Below are 23663 nucleotides of genomic sequence, written 5' to 3'. Positions count from 1 at the left end.
CCAACCCCCCCCCCCCCCCCCCGCCCCTGCCCCCTGCTTCCTCCTGCCAGATCTGCACTCTGTTCTAGGTTCTCTGGGGGTGGGGAGGGAGGGCGGGGAGGGGTTTGAGGCACTCTAGAGAAGGAAAGTGGAGTTTTGGCTTTGCTACTCACCAGCCTAGGGTTTGGAGGCAGCCTGGGAAATCTACTGTGTCTTTGCTGTGTCATTTAGAAAATGCAGATCTTTGTTAACTATGGCTTTACAGATAGATCTTACAGGCTATTGTGAGGCAATGAAGGCGAATGGGTGGCAGTGTGCATTAAGGTGAGGAGAGAGAAATGGCTCTTACACTTACACAGCGAGGACATTTAGCCTCATTCACAATAAGAGATATGTAAATTAAATCTCTCTGATAAATAATGCTCGCACCTATCAGCCTGGGCAATGTGATAACACGCTCTAATGGTGAGGTGGTGAGGAGTCGAGCGCGCCCCGGCATTTCTCAATGGGAGATAAATGCGTCCGTCTTGGGGGTTATGTGGCATGAGCTCTCAGCAACAGACATTCACATTATTGACCCAGCAATTCCATTCCTGGGAATCTGACTTGCAAGTGAATCCACATTGGGCCGGAGGCCTCCTTACGGCTCTTTGTGCGGCCTTGTTGGTGACCCAGCAATTCCATTCCTGGGAATCTGACTTGCAAGTGAATCCACATTGGGCCGGAGGCCTCCTTATGGCTCTTTGTGCGGCCTTGTTGGTGATGGGGTGGCTGGAAATCGTGGCAGTGTCTCAGAGCTGATGTCTGAGAACTGCTATGAAGCTGTTAACAGGAAAGTGAGGCCGAACCTTGTCCTGAGGGTCAGTGCCAAGCGAAAGTCGGCAAAGCATGAATTCTGTGTGTATTAGTCTACAGTTCATGCTTTAAAAGGGAGAGCCAGGGCCTGGAGTGATGGCACAGCGGGTAGGGTGTTTGCCTTGCACGCGGCCGACCCGGGTTCGATTCCCAGCATCCCATATGGTTCCCTGAGCACTGTCAGGAGTAATTCCTGAGTGCGAAGCCAGGAGTAACCCCTGAGCATCGCCAGGTGTGATCCAAAAAGCAAAAATAAATAAACAAACAAACAAATAAATAAAAAGAGAGAGCCAGATAGTACAGGGGTTAAAGTGCAGGCCTTCCAATAAGTGGAGGTACGTAGATAGTGACCACAAACTCCAGGTCTCAAGGGATGGATGTGTCCCTTGAGAAGATGAGAGGATGGTCCCTCTCATCCACCCCCCCCCAGGTCACGCCCACAAACTTTTTCTGGCTGTTACTTAAGCTCCTTGGAGGCCATGATCCAGAGACACACAATCTTCCAACTGAGCAGCTCACTGCAGAGATTTCTCCAGGCCCTAATTATCTGGAATTCTGGAGTTCCAGGAGCATGTGGCCACATGACATCTTATGCTATTCATGACACGCAATACAAAAGAGAGTATGGGGGAGATTGTCTGTCATAGAGGCAGGGGGAGGGGTGGGATGAGGGAGGATACTGGGGTTCTTGGTAGTGGAAGATGTGCACTGGTGGAGGGTTGGGTGATCAATCATTGTATGACTGAAACTCAAACCAGAAAGCTCTGTAACTGTATCTCATGGTGATTTAGAAAATAATAAAAGAATAACAAAATAAAATTAGCATTCTGAATAAAAAAAAGTAATGTGGCATTCATGATCATTTCAAACAGCTTAGTCAATGGCTGAATAATGTAGCAGTATTCCTACATTAAAAAAATAATAAAATAAATAAAGTGGAGGCCTTGCCTGTGGCTGACTCTGGATCAATCCTTGGCATCACATGGTTCCCTGGCACTGCTGGGTGTAGGCCTGGAGGCCCCTGAGTGCCACTGGGGTGACCCAGGTGACCCAGACCTAGGGTGACTCTGGCTCTGCAGGGCCCTCCCAGTACCATACCCTTGGGTACTTGCACTAAACTGCTGACTGGTTGGCCAAGAATTGCCGGAGAAGCCTCCTGAGCATTGTTTGGGAGACCCCCCCCCAAAAAAAACCCCAAACAAATAAAAGAAAGCTTTGTAAACTCTAAGGCACTCTGTAGGTGCTGGTTGCTCCAGTTATTACTAATATAAAAATGAGCTAAACTGGGCGGGGGGGGCTCAAGTGTTGGGGGGTGCATACCGGGCTCCACAATGCCCCAAGTCTAACCCCCCCCCCCATATTGCCCTCCTCTTCTTGCTGTCAGCTGCACTGGGAGCTGCACTGGTGACCCCTGAACATAACGCAGTAGCCCTGGTGGCCCAGGCACCATTGGGATGAGACTGTCACTGCACTGCAGGGAGGTCTCAGAACTGTCCCACTGGGCTGGGCACCCTGGGAATGGGGGGCCGCCCTCAACCCCACACTATAGCTATGGCGGCTCTGAGTGGTACTGCATGATGAGTGCTAGATAGTGTGGAAGGGCAAAAGGACACGTGGGGTCACTGAAGGGAACAGGACCCCTTGCTTATTAGGACTGAGTCACGGGGCTGACCTGGGTGGTGAGAATGGCCATTCCTGCCCAGGTCAATGGATGGAGGTCAGGTCATTTCAGAAATGAAACTGTTGAGGTGCACCCCCAGTTTAGAAACCTGAGTACAGGCATCAAGCACCTTCTCCAGGGGGCAGTGGGCCATAGATCCAGGGGCCTCCCACCATTTGGGGCCCTGCCTCTCTGGGGATGCCCGTGGCTTTCTTAGGGGCCCGTGCTTCTGCCATTGAGCCCCGTTAGATTGTTCTGGGTCTTAGAGGCCCCCTACTGACTTCCTGGGACGTGGACGAGCCAGGGAACCCCTTTGTCTCTCTGTGTCCTGTGGGCAGGGGCAGGGCAGGGGTTGCTGCCTAGTCCCCCTTCTGCTGTTTTGCTTCTTCTTACAGAGGGGCTCTGGAGTGGGTCAGGGAGGCAGTAGAGAACCACCCCCACCCCCAATCTCTGACATCTCAGACGCAAATCTCAAAGCAGACAGAGGCCTCTTGTCAATTAGGCCCAGGCAGGGGCCTCCTATCTGGAGGGATCTGGGGAGCGACGGGGCAGCCTGGCAAAGTGAGAGCATCATGTCTCCAATTAAAGTTGCGAGGATTCATCTTCTAACTCAGTCCCCCTCAGAAATTGACATTTATTAGCTTGTCAAAGCTGATTTTTCTTCCTAGCCCTTTCCTGCCCCCAACTTGGTATGTGTGTGTGTGTGTGTGTGTGTGTGTGTGTGTGTGTTTCTGTTTGCATGCGTGCCTATATGTGGGTACATGCATGCATGTGAGTCCCTGCAAACAAATACCTACATTTTGTTTTTCTTTCCCTTTATTTCATTTTATTTTGGGGATCATATCTGGAAGTGGCCAGGGCTTATTCCTAGCTCTGTGTTTAGGAGTGACTCCTGGTGATTTTGGGGGGACCATATGTGGTGCTGAAGATCTAACCCAGGTCTGCCATGTACAAGGCAAGCACATTACCGCCTATATTATCTCTCCACCCCTATACTTCGCTTCTTAAGCAATAAAGGTGTGATATTTGTCCCTTTCAGATATCTGGATTCTTGATTCTGATGAATTGAAAGGCAGTGAACATGATGGGCAAGATGGTCTGAGTGGTTGTGGGGGCAGGTCTGAGGTGACGCTAGGCCCACAATCATGTAGAGAATGAGACTTTCTTGTGTGATTTTTAGACATGCTCTATCCCACCACCCTTATGATGTTTCTCTCCATGTGGCACTGTACCTAGAATCCCTCTGTTAAGAAATCATTTCTGTGAATAAATTCATTCCTTTCCCGGGGTCTCCTTGAAAGTGAAAAATACGTCCCTAAGAGGGGAATGCATTATATCACTAGCATTCTGGAGGCATAGAATTTAGAGTGGGAAGAGATGCTGTGGATAGTCTGATCTGTCCGTTAGAGGAAGTAGGAGGGGGGGGGGGGAGTGGGGAGCGGAAGGGGTTTGTTCAAGGTCAGTCCATGGTGGAGGTGAAAGTGCGTTGCTGTTACCCTTCCCTCTGACTCTAGCTCAGTGGGGTCAGCTTCTGAGATCTGGTTTCTTCAGTAACAAGAGACACACCTGCCCTGTGTAGACTCTGGGCAGGAGTTTGAGGGCGGGCCAACAAGGGGATGAGGAAAGCAGAGAAACTGCCTTCCATACTCTCTTGCTGAAAGACACAAAGATAATTTATTTTGCCATGTCACATATACACATATATATGTATACATATATGTCTATATATGTATACACACATATGTGTGTGTATATATATACTTATATATAATATATATATATATATAGAGAGAGAGAGAGAAAGAGAGAGAGTCTCCTGTCCCCCACGCCTGGCTGTCCTCACTGGGACCCCTTAGAGGGGGGCGGGTTGGCTTTCTCTCCCCGCCCCCAGCAGAGCCCCGGCAGCTGAAGACCTCTGGAACCAGCCACAGCCATGCTTACCATGCTTAAGACCACTCTCCACGCGCTCGGACAAGCCTCATGCATGAAGGAATCAGCAGAGGAACCGAGGTGTGCGGGACCCTGGGCTGAGATGTCCAAGCCTGCTTGGATGGGGACTGGGCCTCTTTCACCTAGATCTCCCATCTTCCAGTAGCTAGGCGTTACACCCACCAACTGCCCCCAGAGACTATAAAACCAAGCTCCTAGACCTCTTATTGCCTAGTTCTCCCTCTCTGAGAACCGGCAGGCTACTGAGAGTATCCTGCTCGCACAGCAGAGTCTGGCAAGCTCCGCATGGTGTATTCAATATGCCAAAACCCAGTACCAGTGATGGGTCTCATTCCCCTGACCCTGAAAGAGCCTCCAATGTGGCACTTGTTTAAATTTCAGGGCTAGGATGAATGGAGACGTTACTGGTGCCTGCTCAAGGAAATCGATGAACAACGGGATGACAGTGATACAGTGATATACATGTATGTGTATATGTGTGTGTGTTTGGGGGGTCATACCCAGCGGTGCTCAGGGCTTACTCCTGGCTCTATGATCAAAGATCAGTCCTGGAAGCTCAGGGGACCATGTGGGATGCTAGGGATCAAACCTAGGTATAAAGCCAGTGCCCTCCCCACTGTACTATTGCTCCTTGCCATGTCATATTTTTCTAATATTGAATGGCTTGTCATTTTCATATGCTTTGCTCCTGTGATTTCATCATAGAGGCAGCCAGATAGTGACTAGCTCGTCTCGACTTTCCTTGAGACTGTCTATGCCACGTTTCAGTTTCCATTTGCTCTTTTTTTGGGCCATATTTTAGGCTACTTTTATTAATACGGCAAATCTTTCTTGAACTTATTTTTAACTTAATCTATTTATTTAAAAATGAAATGTTGTTTTACACGTGTGCAAGGAAAACTAGTTACCGCTTGCCAGAAATAGATGGCAATCACACACACACAAAAACAAATATAATGAGATCAAAACAAGGTTATTAAAATTTAGTTAGGTGCCTTTCCTGATGAAAGCTCTTAGCCTGAGGATGGGTTTCTGCGTTGTGAGAAGGAAAATGAGCAAGAGTGGGAAAGGCATTAAAAAGCCGCCAGCCCCAATGAGCGCTCTGCTGGAAACGCTCAGGATTCGTGCTAGCTTCCTAGGGTGGCTGCAAATTGGGTGGCTCAAGCAACAGCAATTGGTTGCTGTACAGTTCTGGGGACTGAAAGTTCAGAATTAAGGTGTTCAAGGACTGTATTGTCTCTGAACTGTGGGGAGCGTCTGGTGGCCATTGGCCACCCCAGGCCCTGGATTCACCACCATTGCTGGTGACCGAGGCCCTTGGGAAGTAATGAAGACATTACTTTTATCTGTCTTCAGTGCTTACATTCATGACTGCCCCCTGAGAACCTGTCTCCACTGGGTCATCCTAGAAGAACACAGTTGGGCAAATTCAGAGAAGCCCTGCTCTGCTTTGGCATCATCTTAATCCCAGCTGCAGGCTTTCTGTCTCCAGGTAAGACCACACTGGATTGGCTGGAGCTATAGCATAGCAGCAAGGGCGTTTACTTTGCACGTGGTCAACCCAGGTTTGATCCCCAGAATCTCATATGATCCCTTGAGCACTGTCAGGAGTAATTCCTGAGTGCAGAGCCAGGAGTAAACCCTGTGACACCTCCCCCAAAAAAGCAAAAGAAAAGCAAAAAGCAAAAAAAAAAAAACATAGACCACACTGGACTGGAGGTACTTCAATGTTTTGGGGTGAGCATGGTTCCAACCGTAACATGCAAGGTTTTTTGTATTTTTTTTGCTTTTTGGGTCACACCTGGCAATGCACAGGGATTACTCCTGGCTCTGCACTCAGGAATTTCCCCTGGTGGTGCTCAAGGGACCATATGGGATGCTGGGAATTGAACCTGGATCGGCCGCGTACAAGGCAAACGCCCTACCTGCTAAGCTATCACTCCAGCCCCCATGCAAGGTCTTTTGAAAGAGAACTGAGAAGGGAAAACTTTTCTATCAATGTCGCTAAGCTGTCCAAGTTCCAGCTGTGTGTGTGCACGGGGGGAGGGGTGGTTGAGGGATAGGGGGGCGGAGAGGATGTAAGCTCTGCCTGACTCCCCTTCTGGTCTCAGGGGTGCAGAAATAGCCTTGGCTCTCAGGGGTGGGTGGTGTTCTTGAGGTTTGAAAGGGCCTTTTGTAAGTGCTCTTCTTGCCATAAAGAAAGGAGATGAGGGTGGTTTAGACCAGGGGACCTCCAGTGAGTGGTGAGAAATGACCGAACTCTGAATATTCTGTGAAAGGAGATCCTGTGAAACTTACTGACTGCGGAGCAAGGAGAGGGACCTGTCAAGGCATTTGGCTATGTGACTGGAAGAATGCAGCTGCCACTTACTCGCACAGGGAAGGTTCCTGGAGGAGCTTGGGGGAAAGATCTTGGGGAAGGATGAGGTCTGGAGGGAAGAAGGTTGGGGAGTGTCTGCATAGATGCCAAAAACTCTTGGAGCTAGGGTCTGGTGACAACAATATATGAGTCAGCTATTAAGACTTCAATGGTATTTTAGTCACACGACATAATGAGTTCACTTTTTAAAAAATTTATTCTATTTATTCATTTATTTATTTATGAATGAATCACCATGAGATACAGTTACAGACTTTCATGCTCACGTTCCAGTCATACAATGATTGAGTACCCATCCCTCCACCTGTGCCCGTTCTCCACCACCAACGTTCCCAGTATCCCTTTCCCCCCATCTTCCCGCCCCTGCCTCTGTGGCAGGCATATCCCTTTTATTCTCTCTCTCTTCTTTAGGGTGTTGTGGTTTGCAATGCAGGTATTTAAGTGGCCATCATGATCGATCTGTAGTCTACTTTCAGCACGCATCTCCCATCCCGAGCGGGCCCTCCAAGCATCCTTTACTTGTTGGTCCTTTCTCTATCTGAGCTGCCTTTTCCCCAAGCATGTGAGGCCAGCTTCCAAGCTGTGGAGCAATCCTCCTGGTCCTTATCTAATGAGCTCTCTTTGAGAGAGGTAAAAATATTAAGAAGTCCAAGGACTGGGTCACCAGAAAGTTACTGGCCCAGGAGGAAGGGATAGAATCCCACCCAGGTGTGCCCTGCTGAATCGTTGCTTTTCTCTGTGAAACAAGAATCTCAGACTGTGTGTGGGGCTTGGCGGGAGGTATTTGTGATTAAAGAGAGAACTCAGGGGCCATGGGGTGGTACAAGCAACACTAGCCCATTTGGCCAGTGTGATGCCAGAATGTTTCTTCTCGATGGACTCAGGGGTATAGACTTGAGCTTGCAGAGTGGCCACATCAGGATAAGAAAACTCAGTCACCCCAGCAAAGAAAAGGCTTGCCGAAGAGGAAGAACAGGCCAAGCCTACCAGGCCCAGGGCAGGTCTTCCACGGGGAGGTGAACCCCAACACTTCCCTCCCTGGGAAACAGGATAGTTAGTCCTCTGTTACCCTCTGTGGAAAGTCTCCATTAATGTAGCCAATGGGATGGGAAGGAAGGTGCCCGGCCAGAGAGGAGGGCTCAAGGGACAAGGTGGCCATGCCCCTTCACCTGTGCCCTTTCACCTTTGAGGAAAGGAAACTCCTAAGACCCCATCTTCCTGATTTTTCCTGCTCAATGGATCCACTCAGGCATATAGAAAGATCTTTCTGGAAGTATAACTGGCATCTCTAAGGAACCCTGACTGATGAAACGCATTTGCATACGTACACACACACATACACACATGCATACACACACACACACACACACGTTCATCATAGTAGTCATCCTAGGCTGTGAATTTACTGCAAAGATGTTGCCATGGTACAAAATATTCCTGGAACTCCATTTTGGGAAATCCCACTGAGCATATGACACACTCTTAACTGTTCTCTGTGGGGGTCACTCTTTGCATTTCAAGTGTAGATTTGATTTCTGGAAACAGCCTAAAGTCATTTAGAGCCAAGTGTGATGACTGAAATGGAGGATTAGAGTTTTTATGGCCACCGATGAAGTTTGATTCAGATAGAACAAAACTAGCATTGCCTTGTCTAGAGGGGACAGTGCTTCTGTAGGATTTAATTGGGTGGAGGGTGGAATGTGCCTGATCCATGAATGAGATTTTTTAATTGGTAACCATTTCTATCCCTAAAGCAGAGGTACTGAAGGAAATGGAAGGCAACATTGAAAAAAAGTGATTTGTCTCCCAAGATTATAGTTTTGAAGGGACAATTGTTATTAATTTTTTTGGTGGTGGGGGGATGCATGAGGACCAAGATCACCAGCTGTCCTCCTGCCAAAAAATTATGCTTCTGAAATCTCTTGATGTCGATTCTGCACATAGAGCAAGTGAGCTTCCCTATGTGTCTCACTCACGGCAGAAGCACTTCTTTGAAGGGACAAAATTTATACGTATTTTTTAAGTATGAATTTCACTAAGTCTGTTAAAAAAAAGAAAATTCTTAATTATAATCTTATTTGTCAAACCCCTCAGCAATCTTGCAAGTAGGAGAGTGGAGGTCCCTGCCCAGGAAGAGAGGAGACCAGGGTGACAAGAACACTGTCACCACTACCATCACCCCTAGGGACTGTGCCCTTAGCACAACCCTCAGTGCTTTTTGACTGGTTGGCCAGGAAAAGACTCTACAATGAACAATTTTTGCCTTTAGTTTAAACTTTCCTTTGCCTTTAGCAAATCATCAGAGCAAATCATCTGGAAGAAAACGGTGTGCGAGAGTAATTTAGAGCTTGGATGAAATTTTTTTTAAATTTTACTAAAAACACTATGAGTTACAAAGCTGTTCATTATACAGTCGTTTCAGGCATTTAGTGTCCCAACACCACCAGTATGACCTTCTTTCCACCAATGTCCCCATTTTCCCTCCATCCCGCCACTTGCCCCCTTAGGCACATGACAAATTTACTTTATATTCCTTGTTCCAACAAAACTTTAAAAGATGGCAAAGAGAATATTAGAAAACAAATCAGCACACTCCAATAAGATTCCACAGTCTCGGGACGAACCTCATCCAGGAATGAATCCAGGAAAAACTCAGGTATATGGGTTTTGTGACCGAAATCTCCAGGCTCTCACAGAGTTGGGGATGGGCTGCCTCCCCCCATCTCCTTGCTCTTCTGGGAGCCTGGCAGCCTTGCCCATGAACTGTCTCTGGCACCATTATAAGGTCATTAACTTGTCATGATCCAGAGACTTATAAACAAATCTCGAAAGAGATCAACAAGCTGCAGAGACGCTTTTGAACCCTAAAGTCATCATCCAGTTAAAAATTTAACTCCAGCTGTATCACCTCCATTCAAAATTTTAGAATTCCTGGAGTGCAACATCTCAAACTCTACACCACTGATATACTAGTAGTAGCATTGGATGGGCTATAAAGGAGAAGGTAGCCAATCTCGATTAAGAGAATATTAACACACAAGGCTTAACCTGAAACATATTTGTAATCTCTTATACAAGGGCTTAATGGTTCCAGGGTGAGATACAACAGTCTTCACACACTTCTAAGGAAAGCTTTTCTGATCATTTTTAGCAAATTATTCATAATAAGTAACACAAAATAAATTATTTAGAGCTAGCTATTGGGGCAGGATTGGGTGGTGGTTGGGAAAATTGGAAATACCTGTGGTGGGAAGATACAATGGTGGTGGGATTGATTTTGGAAAATTAAATGTGATATTTATCATGAACAACTTTATAAAAGTAAAGATTAAAAAAATGAATCAGTAAGAGCCAATTTGTGATTGCTATATGTTTTAAACCTATGTAAATAGGGAAAACAAAACCTTTTAATACAATATAATAAAAATGCTTATTCTCATTTATATAAGTAAGTTCTCAACTCTGGAATCTAAAGTATACCGAATTAAATTTTATTTTATATCTGGAGCTCGTTATGGTAATCATCATGCCTTACTTGTCTTTAATAAAACTTTTTGCCTCAGCCATGTTTGGGTGTCTGAAGGTTTTTGGTGGCTGCGTGGTCTCTTTTGAGATTTATTTATGAGTGTCTGGAGCAACGCCCGTAGATGAGCTTCCGTGGTGCTGGAGGTGAAGTAAAACCTTGGGTGAAGGTTTTACTCCTGTTCTGAGACGAGGTGCTGTTGTGGGAGCAGAGAGCAAATGGGCTGTGGGAGCTTCTTCAAAGGGGCTAGGGGTGAAGGAGTCATCCTCTAGAAGTGACAGGTGTCCACAGAGCACCGGCCTAATGCTCTGAATACTGTGGGGTCAGATTTGCCCTGTGTTTCTCTGCCCAAGGAACACAAGGTAAGTTCCCAGCCCTGGGCTGTGCAGTGCAAAGAATCCCAGTGTTTTCTTGTTATTATGTTGGCTCAGAAGGACACACATGGCCCCTGTATGGACTGTTCTAGCCAGGAGAGTGATTCTGCTGCATCCTCCTTGGGTCTCAGTTCTCTGTGACAGCAAATGGTGACTTGAAGCAATATCAATATCTTAGAGACTTTCTGGTGTCTTGTTTTTAAGTCGTTTTCTTGTTTCTTTTTGGGTCACACCCGGCAATGCAGAGGCTTTAGTCCTGGCTCTGCATTTAGGAATTACTCCTGGTGGTGCTCAGGGGACCATATGGGATGCTGTGGATCGAACCCAGATTGGCCGCATGCAAGGCAAATGCCCTACCCGCTTTACTATCGCTCCAGCCCCTTTTAAGCCATTTTAAGCCATAATCTGCATTAAAGAATACATTTGAGATTCAGCAAGTATGTTGATGTGTGTGTGTGTGTGTGTGTGTGTGTGTGCGTGTGTGTGCGTGTGTGTGTGTGAGTGATAGCTAATTTTGTCCATTAACTTGACTGGCTTTGGGTCGCTGAGATGAAACATTAATTTTAGGTGGTGTCTGTGAGGGTGTTTCTGGATGAGATTAACACTTGAATGGATGGTTTCAGTAAAGTAACTGCCCTCTCTGATACGGTCAGCATCATTCATCATCATCACTGAGGGCCTGACTAGAGCCAAACAGGAGGGAAGGGAAATTTAGCTCTCTTTGTTTTCACTGACTGAGCTGGGACATCTCATCTTCTGCCCTTGGGCTAGAATTTATATCATTGGCTTCTCTGGCTCTCAAGTCCTTGGACTCGAACTGAATTACTCCACCAGCTTTACTGGGTGTCCATATTTCAGATTTCAGATCCTGGCATTTCACTCTCCATAACATACAAGCCAATTCTTCATAAGAAGCAAGCATCAATTTATCTATATATCCATGTTCATATCCATGTCCGTGTCCCTCTCTGTACCTATCATCTGTCTATATCTTCTATTGGTTCTATTTCTTTGGGGGACCCTTATTCAAACATTTATGTGTGCATGTAACTCGGCATGCATGCTTATCTCTCCAGATATCTATAACTATACCAGCATCCAAATATCTAAGTCCAGAGATGGCAAGACTCATGAAAAACAAGAGAACAGGTAGGCCATCATATCCTTTCCGACCATGTATTATAAGTGCATTTCTCAGCCTACCTTTGGCTGACAGGCTGACTCTTCCATTGAAGGATGCAAACTGTGCACATGCACACATAAGATATAGCTCCAGCCCACTGGTCCCCTTAGCTCTGCCCTTTTGGATAACTGCAAGTATACAATGCAGGGTAATTAACTATAGTCACCATGCTGTATGTTACATCCTTAGATGTATCATTTCCAGCAATGTCCTGTAATTATTTTTGGAGGTGGGGAGGTGGTTTAAGCCATACACAGTGATGTTCAGGGGGCAGGGGTTAATCTTGGTTCTCCACTCAGGAATTACTCCTGGTGGTGCTTGGGGGACCATATAGGATGCCAGAGATCTAATCTGGTCAACTTCGTAGATGGCAAATACCTTACCTGCCATACTATCTCTCTAGTCCCTGTCCTGTAATTTTGATCAAGAGAGCATTCCTTTTTTTTTTTTTTGGTCTTCACACTTTTATTGAGGCATAATTTACAAATAATTTGCAATATATTTTAAGTGTACAACATGATGATTTGATATATGCATGCATTGTAAAATGAATACCACAATCAAGGTAATTAACACATCCATCACCTCCTATAGGTACCTTTTTATTTTTTTGAAGTGAGAATGCTTAAGATTTATTCTTTTAGCAAATTGCAAGTATACAATGCAGGATAATTAACTATAGTCACCATGCTGTGTGTTACATCCTCAGACCTTATTCATCTTATAACTGAAAGTTTCTGTGATTCTGCTAACCCCTCTCCATTACCCCCACCCTCCCTCCAGCCGCTAGCAACCACCATTCTATCCTGTTTCTATGAGTTTGACTTATTAAAATTCCACATGTAAGTGATACCATACAGTATTTGCCTTTCTCAGTCTGACTTATTTCACTTAGCATAATGCCCTCCAGTTCATTCATGTTGTTGCAAAAGGCAGGGTTTTCTTATTTTAAAAGTGCCAGTTTTACCCCATTGCATATGTATATGTTATGTTTTCTTCATCCATTAATCTGTGCAAGATACTTGACACTTACTTTGTTTTCATGTTTTGTTTATGTGAATAATATGCCACGACACATAAGGGGACAGTTAAAAGAGACCATTTCTTTAGCCCTTCAGCTACTGGAATTCTTTGATACCTAAGTTAGAACTATTTACAACTCCCTAGGGAGTCCTTGTTTTCAAGAAAAGTCTCTTTATGATGAAAATTTCCTTTTTTAATTTATTTCTGTTTTGGGGTCACTCCCAGCAGTGATCAGGACACAGTCCTGGCTTGTCACTCAGGAACCACTCCTGGTGGAGCTTAGGGAACCCAATGGGGTGCTGGGGACTGAACCTGAATTACCCAGTGTGCCAGGCCTATTGCAAAGTCTCAGGCCATCTCTGCCGCAAGTTGCTAGGGTCTGAGATTTGTTTGTGTGTCTCTGGATCATGGCCATGTGGGAGCTTAAGTAGATGGTGGGCGGATGTGGCGTCATCTTAGGTGTCAATCCTACAACAGGGAAAGAAGGATGTCCATCTAGAGTTTGTGAGATGGGACGTGGAGGGGTAGGAATAGATGTGGCTGAGTAGCCAATGGCTTCCTGTGTGGGCTTGGTGGGCATGGGAACAATTGCGCAAATTTGAAATTGCATCTTGATTAAGAATGTGGCTGCCTGAATTCCCTGGAACATTTTCAGTTTTTTGGTTTTTTAGCCCTGACTGGGCTCAGGGCTCCCTTCTGACTCTGTGCTCAGGGATCACTTTTGGAGAGGCTCAGGGATCTATATGGGGTGTTGGGCATCAAATACAGGTTGTCCATGTGCCAAGCAAGTACCTTACCCTCTTACTATCACTCTGGCCCCTCCCGACACTAAGTGAGACAGCTCTGACACTGTGTGACTTAGAACTGACAGCTTAATTTTTTTTTTGTTTTGCTTTTTGGGTCACACCCGGTGATGCACAGGGGTTACTCCTGGCTCGTGCATTCAGGAATTACTTCTGGAGGTGCTCGGGAGACTATATGGGATGCTGGGAATCGAACCCGGGTTGTTCTCATGGAAGGCAAACACCCTACCTGTTGTACTATCACTCCAGCCCCTGACAGCTTAATTTTTTTTTTTTTTTTTTTTTTTGCTTTTTGGGTCACACCTGGCGATGCTCAGGGGTTACTCCTGGCTTTGCACTCAGGAATCACTCCTGGTGGTGTTTGGGGGACCATATGAGATGCTGGGGATCGAACCCAGGTCAGCTTGTGTGCAAGGCAAACGCCTACCCACTGTGCTATTGCTCCAACCCCTGACAGCTTAATTTTCAAGGAGTTAATATTGTTCCACCTGACAGGGCTTCTGGGTGGCTAAATGCACACCTGTGCCTCCCATGGTGCCTGGAGCACGCTATTATTAAATAAATACTGGCAGCTTGCTTTTACTTCTTTTCTTCTTTGACCTCCTTGTACCCATAGAATTCTCCATCATGTGCAAAGGTTGTGAGCTCTGCTCCAGAATCTGGGGACTCAGGTGACTGTGTAAACCCGGGTACACTGCTCCATCCTGCATGTAAACACGTTCGTCATCTGCAAAACGCAGGGGCGGACCAAGTGGGACCATCTCACTCTCTGAGTCTGTGACTCTAGGGAGAATGATGGAAAAGAAACAAGATGCCGTGAGCTTTTTCCCAGCAGTCTTCAGTGTATGAGCAGACCCTGCCCGCCAGGGCTGATCTGAAAAGCCGCAAATTGGAGCTGGGCACATATTTTCCCATAGGAATGGTTTTTGAGGTCTGGTTAGCTATCCCGGGCTAGTTCATAAAACCCAATTTAATCCACAAGGAGGCAGAAAGCGTGCATTTGCATTGGAAATGATACAAAACAATACTGTCACAATCCTAGTAATTAAACAAAACAGAAAAACAATTCCATTGACGAAGAACTCATTCTGAATTTATCCAGAATCCTGGTGCTTGATGGAAGCATGTGGAGCGCAGGTGATATATGGAACCGTGTTGAGAGAATGTGTGGTTCTCTGGGCGCTCCCTGGGACTGAGACAGAGGCTGTGGGTGCGAACGCTCTAAATGCCTGATGTGGGTTAAAAATCAAGGAGTCCTCTCCTGTCCCGTTCCCTTCCTCTGTCCTGTTCGACAGTCCCTGGGGTCCCTGGGGTTTCCCTGTGGGGAGCCTGAGAGAGCTTCCAGAAGCTGTCTTTACCCGACTTCAGGAACTGGTGGCCCTCAGGGATGTTGGGCCCAGGACATGCTGCATTTATTATTTAAAAGAGTCAACATTTTAGTTTTCCATCTCGAGGGAACTGTAACTGACAACTAAGAATTGCATATACTTAAGATGTCTGATGTGGAGTTTTGGCCAACTGTGTGACCTCAAAGAATCGGCACATTAATTACTGAGTAGATTCACCCTGGCACCGCTAACCTGCGTGGGCCTGACACGCACGAAGATGGCCCTCTTGAAAAGGATGAATTCCAGGTGTGCAATGCAGTGTCTGCGTTTGGATGATTCGTTTGTTTAGCCCCTTCCCTCTGTCGCTGTTGTGGTGATAGAGGGTGCAGTGCTCAGCCTTGGGGTGATGTCACTGCTGGAGGTCACATGCATGGTCCCCAGGACGGGGCGGGGGAGCTCCCATACATCATGCTGTGGTCTTGGGGACGGAACGCTTTATTTATTTATTTATTTATTTATTTATTTTATATTTTTGCTTTTTGGGTCGCACGTGGCGATGCACAGGGGTTACTCCTGGCTCTGCACTCAGGAATTACTCCTGGAAGTGCTTGGGGGACCATATGGGATGCTGGGAATAGAACCTGGGTTGGCCACGTGCAAGGCAAACACCCTACCTGCTCTGCTATCATTCCAGCCCCAGGGATGGAACACTTTAGACTGGTGATCCTGATACACGCTGATGGGGAGGCTGCAGCCTTGGTCCAGTGCTTAAACATCTTTTTCACTGAAGGGCTCATGCTTATTGGGATCGGATGAAATCTTTCATCACACTGCACATACACAGCTGGCTATGGTCTAGTTGAGGATGTCCGTGGGCACGGCCAGAGATCATGGACAATGGGCTGTCTGGTCATGGTCAGTGCAAGTGGACGGCATCAGGGATAGAGCTCACCTCCTCATGATGGGAGGGCAGGGCCTCTAGCCAGTCATCCAGCTCTTGGTCCCCTTCAGTTTTGGGGGAGGAGGAGAAAGTTGGGCAGGCTGAGCAGTGCGGTTCATGGGTTCCCCTCCTGGCAGGGGCTGCAGTGCTGGGCATCAAACCTGTGTCACGGCTGCTCACAGGGCAAGTGGCTTAACCCCTCTACTATCTCTCCAGTCTGAGAATCTTTTTATTTTTGAAGTAAAATAGTTTAATGTAAGAAATGTACAGGGAGAGAGAGAGAGAGAGAGAGAGAGAGAGAGAGAGAGAGAGACAGAGAGACAGAGACAGACAGACAGAGACAGAGACAGACAGAGAGAGAGAGTGAGACAGGGATAGGGGAGGGAGGGAACAAAGGCTTTTAGATATTTTTTTGAAGCATCTACCAAAGGGCTGGAGACCCTACCACATGTGCACAGTGTTGAAAGCACATGTGGCTTGCACGTGACTGAAGCTATTTTCACCCTCAGCACCACCCTGACAGAGCAAGATCTGAGTAGCACCAAATCCTCAGCCCCTCACATGACCTGCTGGACTGTTTGGCAGAGAATTGCTGAGAAAACACCCCTTTTCCAGACTCCTGAGCACTGATCTGGAGCCATCCCACCAAATCAAGATATAACATAAGTGGCCAGGCTAATGATCATTATTGAGAAATACCCATATTCCACCAGGCCAGTGAACATTACTGAAAAATACCCATATTCTACCAAGCTCTAAAGTAGTATCCCTCCACAGGTATGTGGCTGTGTGCTAGAAGGCTCTTCATTTAGGGAAAATATTTTCTGACTGGTCCCTGTAGCCTTTAGGTTTGATAATCTTCACATAACATAATTTAACAAGAGGAAAGAGATTAGAAAGGTATAAGATGCTTGCCTTGCAACAACTCACTTGGGTTTAATCCTGAGCACCCCCAGGAGTGACTCCGGAGCACAAAGTCAGAACCAACACCTGAGCACTATCAGGTGTGGTTTAAACCCAAAAAAATAAGAAAAAAAAAGAATAAAAAGATGTGAGTTTGGAGCCAGAGAGATATGTGTGGGTTAACCTAGTTGCTTTGCACACCAGTTGGAATCCCAGGCATTGCATATGGTCCCCTGAGCATCTCGAGGAGTGAACCCTGAATACAGAGCCAGGAGAAAGCTCTGAGCACAGTTGGGTGTGGTCAGGTTCCCCTCCCACCACACCCCTGTAGGATAACATTGGTTTGTCCTTTCTCCTTTGCCACAGGGAGCTTAGGTTTATTGGGTTACACCTATCACAGTGCTCCCGAGGCACTCCCATTCCTCTGAGTTTATCTTTAACATCTCCTCTGTGCTCTGCTTTCCCTGTCTGTTAATCACCTTTATCGCAAAATCAGATCCTGTGACTTGTAAGATCAGATCCTTGTAGGATTCTGGATTTTGTGTTTGTAAGTGAAATATTGCTTTTCTCTTTCCCTTATGTCATTTGCGTAAGTTGACTTTAGAACAATGTCCTTTTTGTATAGACACAGGAAAGTAGTTAATGCTATGCTTTTGTAACTTGGGAGTTAATTGACTGAGAGTAATATTTACTCCTGGGCATCTGTCATATTTACTCAATTTAAGCCTCAGCTGCCCTTAGTTTCTAGCACCCCCAAAGCAGGGTCCTGACGAAGGAAACGATTCAACTCCAGGACAAGCTGTAAGCTACCCTGGCATTGAAACAGGACAGGCAAACCTCCATGGAACTTATAATAAGTTAAGAGCATGGTCATGGACAAATTCTGTCACGATCCAAAGAGAAACGACTGGGTAAGGATCCTGCCGGGATTAGGAAGGAGTAATCTGGCCTGAGCTCTGCAGTCTGGGATCTATAGAAGATGTCCCCAGGAGAGTCACCCTATCAGCTTAATCTATCTTTTACTGTGTTCATACAAAATGACTAGAAGTATTATTAAGAAGTAAATCTAAGATGACTGTTTATGGACTAAGGAAAGGAGAAATATGCCCTTAGATGAAATTCTGCCCTTGAGCAGATCTCCTAGCAGGAGGAGATCTTTGTCTTAGAAGAGCTTCCCTGGAGGGAAGGGCTTTACATACGTTCAGTGTGCTCTCACCCGGTTGTAACCGCTTCCCACAACCTGGGAGGTTGGGCTCTGGACTAGACCAGGCTTGAGGAGATGAGCATGAGGGACAGGAGGAGACAGAAATATGGGCAATGAGTGAGACTGGAAGGAGGCAGAGGAAGACTAGATTGGAATAAATGGCAATTGATCACCAACCAGTCTGGATCCCGTTTTTTCCTTCTTCCATCCATTGCCATCGGCCATCTGCCATCTGGGGTGGGAAGGCAACTTGGCCACCGAATGCGCGTGCCAAGAAAGTCCATAATTTGTTTTCTGAACACACAGAAATCCACACCCAGTAGAGAACTTGAGTGTGATTGCATGAAGAAGATTATCTAAGAGGGCATAAACAAAAATTTGTGAAATAAGAGGAAAGGAACTGAATGATGGATCACTGAATCACTGAAATCGGGAAAGGTTTGGGTCAGTAGTGCCTTCTGTGGCCACCAGGTGGCCTCACAGAACCTACCGAGCTTGGTTGCTGTTCCAGGGGGTCTAAACGCCCCGGAGAGGCAGTAGAAAATGTCCAGTAGTCTTTTATGTGGACGGAACTTCCAAGTTAAGATCAGGATTCCCATCCTGCCTGGTTATTACTATTCTCTGAAACAAATCCTCAAGAAAAAGGTGTGCCTAGGGCCAGGGATGTGGCTCAAGCTTTACAGCACGTGATTGTGGGTATGAGGTCCTTAGTTTGGTCCCTGGCATCAAATGGCCATCAAGTCCCAGGGGGACTGTCCTGGGGGTTCCCAGGCTCCACAGGGAGTGGTCCCTAAAACAACAAAGGGAAGAGATAAGTGTGTGGTATGTGCCTATATTTCTTTCTTTTTTTTTTTTTTTCTAAATTTCTGATGTCAGGGCAATTTGGCAGGGACACTGGTATTCTCACAATGGCTGCCATGAGTCGGCTAACTTGGATGACTGGTCCCCCTTGGCCTTCACTCTTGCAGACTGCCAGTGGACTTTAGGCCGGTCGTAGGTGGGGCTGTGTTCTCACAGATGTGTCTCCATAGGGGTTGGCTAAGGGGCTTCTGCTCTGGGCAGTGGCACTTTCTGAATTGCTACAGCAGCAACACTCCCCAGGCTGCTCAGAGTTCTATTTCCCATCTGGGAGCAGTGACCCAGAAGCCCATCCAGAGCTCAGGAGGCAGACTCAGGCGTGGGCCGGAACAAGAAGCTTCCTGTGCTGCTGCTGGTGTCGGTGGTGGCGACCTTCATGTCGAGAAGCACCACCCCAAAGGCGGGCAGGAAGCAGCTGGGTTTGAGCTCATGGAAGCCAGTAGTGCTTGATGGTATCTTGGGCTACCTACCCCTTTGCTCAGTCTCCCTTTGGGAGAGACAAGGCCTGTGATGGGTGCTTCTCTGGGCACTGAGGTTGGAGCGCCTCCAGTCTGCCTCCGTCTAGAGGACTCCGGCTGTAACTGGGGATGGAGTCCTGACTGCCAGGGAGAGTCTGCTGAGAGTGCGTGGTGTAGGGCTGGAGCGGAAGGAAGTCTTGCACGCACCCCAGAGCCGCAGGGTCCTCTCACCACTCAGAGGTATGGGGGACAGAGATTCTCCCCAAATTGGTACTGAAGCTTTAATCCTCAGTGTGAGCAGACTTGGAAGTAGAACCCCCGCCATTCTCCACCTTCTTCCTCCCATCCACAAGCAATGTACCATGAGATCCAAGAGGCCATTAAGCTGGGTCCCACTGGGCTTGGCCTGGGGTCCTGACAAGAAATGAGAGCCCCTGTTCTCTGCTTGAGTCCAGAGCAGAGGTGAAAGGTCATGCGAGGAGGAGGCAGTGACAAGAGCACTGGGAGTGGGTGAGCACTCCCCCACCCCCCAGACCAGGTCTGAGGGTACCTTCACCTCTGATGCAGCTGCCAGGGCTGCGGGAAAGGGAGTGTCTGTGGCTTCCGGTGCTGTCTGTAGGCGTTGCTGCCTTGCCAGGGTGGGGATGGGAGGGCGCATGGACACACTCATTCATCTCAGAGGTCTACGCCACAGGCTCAGCCCCAAGGGGCCTCCCTATGTCTGGCTGCAGGCGAGCCCAAGGTTCCTGGCTCAGATTCCTCCTGGTTTGGTCCAAGCTTTCCCAGGAGACTCCAGCCAGGCCGTATTTGTGGTTGGTAAGTCTCTCAATCCTGGTTTGGGTCCTTGAACCCTCCCGCTGTTCTCCCTCCTTGTTACATTTTTGCAACAAGTAAGAAAAGCCTGAGACATCTGTGCCCTTGTGAGTGCTCTTGTGTGCTCACGGGTGAGGAGTGAGTCTCTGTGTGGATCCGTGTGTGCAAACCCCAACCCTGATGTGTGTCTAATTGGCACCCAAGGGAGTGCCAGGAATTTGAGGCCACACATGTTTGTAACCACAGAGAAAAGACTCATTTGGAGCTTGAACTCATGGGTGGAAACAAAGGTCTGTGGTCAGCTGCCATCTCAGGCAGGAATATGACTCCTCTGGGCCCACGTCTCTTCCTCTGTTATCAGAGGGATCGGAGATGCTTCTCACATGGCTGGGTTCCTGCCCCCTCCTCCCCCCCCCCCCCCCCCCCGCCCCAGCTGCCCTCTGGCCTGTTCACTGGAAGCCCAGGGAGGGGGCCCAGGGCAGGGGTGTACCAGAACTGTTGATTTCTTCCTGTTGCTCCTTCCCCCAAGGCGCCTGAGCCTGAATGTCACAGGTATCAATAATTGTTTATGAAACCATAAATGAATAAACGAGACCCCGTAGATGTTTGGTATGTGGAACGTGGTATCTAGTGGGACCCCCTGAAGCGTTCTACCTGTGTTCAGTCAGCTGCAGTGACAAGAGGGTGTAGGTAGAACTGACAATGCTCAGGTTGCCACGGGCAGTGCCAGTGCCCTGGGTTGGGTGGGGGAGGAAGGGAAAGGAGACGGTGCGGATCCCCGATGCTAAGAGATAAGCCGAAAGTGTTCATCTCCCCTGACTCCGTGCTCTGAACAGCCACTTGGTGCAAGGTACCACGCTGGGTGCTGGGCCAAGGTCAGGGCCAAACTGAGCGTTGATTCTCTCACTGGAACTGTGACCTCATTTCATCATCAGAATATCCGTGCAAGGACCGGATGAAGCACCGCAGGGGAAGGGTTTACAAGCTGCACAATGAAGTAGCTTCTTTATTACAAGGATTATTGCAAGGAGGGGGTGGGGGCCTTTCCTCCCCCTGACTCCCGCAGCCTTCCTGGCAACCCCCCAGTGCTCTGTGGCCCCTGCTTTGCCTGGCTCCTTCCTGGCTAATTGGGGAGGCTCTCCCAGCCTGATTTATGCGGACACTCACACATTCTCCTACTGAACATTATTCTAATCAGACACCTCATTATTGGAAGCCTGCCTCCTCGGGCCGCCTGGACAGGGTTATTACAGGATATTATACAGACCATTTGCATGGCCACCTCCAGGTCATTTCCATCACTTTAAGCTACTTACAGGCCCATTTTCTTCCCCATAATATTTGCCTAATTCGATTACTCCACGGCTTTAGCTGGCTCAAAATGGAATCAGAAGGTACACCTGGAAGCAAAGGCGGCTGGATTCCAACACACCCTCGGTGCCGGGAGCTCACCTGATCCAGGTAACTGTTGGCACCAGTCGTGATCACATTTGGGGACCCCGGGGGGCTGCATGCACCTGGTGAGGAGGGTATGGGCTGGGCAGAGGCGCTGCGGGCAGGCCAGTATTCTACTGTTGGAGGTGCAAGCAATGAGGACTTTCCAGCCTCGCCACCGGTTCATCTTTGTGACCTTATGTTGAACTGTGCTACTCCAGGCTGACCTGACACACCTTTTTGCAGTCAGAATGTTGCTAGGGGAATCTGAGTGAGATGAGGTCTCTGTGTCCCTCCTTCATTCTGCGTCCCCAACATTCACTGTCACAGTTACTGTCAGCCCCATTGTTCATCGATTTACTCGAGAGAGCGCTAGTAACATTTCTATTCATTCCAGTCCTGAGATTTTAGTAGCCTCTCCTTACTCATCTTTCCCAACGATTGCAGGCTCTTTCAGGGTTAGGGGAATGAGACCTGCTATAGTTACTGGTTTTGGCATAATGAATACACCATGAGGAGCTTGCCAGGCTCTGACCGTGTGGGTGGGATACTCTCAGTAGCTTGCCAGGCTCTCCGAGAGGCATATATATGTCACTGTCACTGTCCTCCTGTTGTTCATCGATTTGCTCGAGCAGGCCCAGTAATGTCTCCATTGTGACACTTGTTACTGTGCTTGGCATATCAAATACATCACGGGTAGCTTGCCGTGCAGGTGAGATACTCTCGGTAGCTTGCCGGGCTCTCCGAGAGGGGCGGAGGAATCGAACTCAGGTCGGCCATGTTGGCCGCTTGCAAGCAAACGCCCTACCCGCTGTGCTATCGCTCCAGCCCCATATATATGTATATATATGATAATAATCAATATAAGGTCATATATTTATATATGTAAATATATATAAATATTATATATTTCTCTCTATGATTTGTTGCCTACTGTCTGAACTCCATCAAACATAGTGTGGTAATTACGGAAAATGAGTAGGAAGTGTCTTATGATGTGCGGCTGCGAGGTCTGGAAAGCAGCCTGGAGCGTGGAAGTGGTTGGGTAGTGGAGGTCGGCTGCCAGGGCTGGGTCTCTTGGGATGGGGAGGGCTCTTGCTCGCCCCCTCTCGGTCACCCTGAGTGAAAACAGCCTGGCATGGAGTCCTCGCCAAAGAGCATGAAATATGTGGGTAGTACCCTCTCCTTGGTCCTAGGGTCAAGTTGACCATCCTCCACCCCCCTGTCACTGAGCAAAGCCCCAGGGAGAGGAGGGGAGGCGGGGAAGACCCAAGGTGGAGAGTGGACACTTGCTGATAGGACAAAGGTTGTGTGACTTCATTTTTATCCAAGCTGGAAAAATACCAGTGATTTACGCCGGGCAGTGGAGATCTAAAGGGATTGTACTTTGATTTATTTGTATTTTCCCCCAAATTTTCAAAAAGAACAGCTATTACTCTTGCAATCATAAGCACTTTAAAGATATCTACATTCTTTTGGTCAGAGGCCATATGGTGGTGAGGCTGGTCCCACGTATTCACATGTACAAGCAGGTGCTCTACCACACGAGCTGTCTCCCTGGACCAAAGTCCTGCTATTCCTCCAGGTCCACATGCAAAGTCACATTCTTCCCTTCCTGAAGGCAGGAATCTCTTCTACTCTGATGCCCTGGGACTTCCTGCATCTGCACTGTGATCACGCACAGGACGATTTTACTCCTCCCTGACCCTTCAGTTCCCTGATGCCTCAGCGAATGACCTGCCCACCTTGGTGGTTTCTGCAGAGTATGGCCCTGCCCAGACAAGAGTCAGCATTTTGCAGTCACAGTTCTTTGGATGTTTGTGTCCCATACAGTGAATGCTCTCTTGTCTGTTCCTCATTCTGTAAATCAGGACCGGGTCTGAGGTTAGCTGGGGATGAAAGACCAGGTTCCCCTGATTCTTGGGGACCCTCTCATGCTGGGCGTGGATGGAGTAGTGCTCATGCTTCTGGAAGGACCAGGACACCGGATGGTGG

At 47.7% G+C, this 23663-nt stretch overlaps 1 non-coding gene across 1 annotated transcript; it reads right to left on the bottom strand.

Annotated features, from left to right (window-relative positions):
- Positions 1-8681: 8681 nt before the first annotated feature.
- Positions 8682-8816, bottom strand: LOC130028456 (U11 spliceosomal RNA). Its single transcript, XR_008793190.1, has one exon. It is a non-coding gene; the product is annotated as a U11 spliceosomal RNA (small nuclear RNA).
- Between the last annotated feature and the right edge of the window lie 14847 nt (positions 8817-23663).

This window comes from Sorex fumeus, unplaced genomic scaffold (genome assembly GCF_029834395.1).
Source record: "Sorex fumeus unplaced genomic scaffold, SorFum_2.1 ptg000039l, whole genome shotgun sequence".
NCBI lineage: Eukaryota > Metazoa > Chordata > Mammalia > Eulipotyphla > Soricidae > Sorex > Sorex fumeus.
Note: the sequence above shows the minus strand (reverse complement) of the source record. Positions and strands in the feature narration are given on the sequence as shown.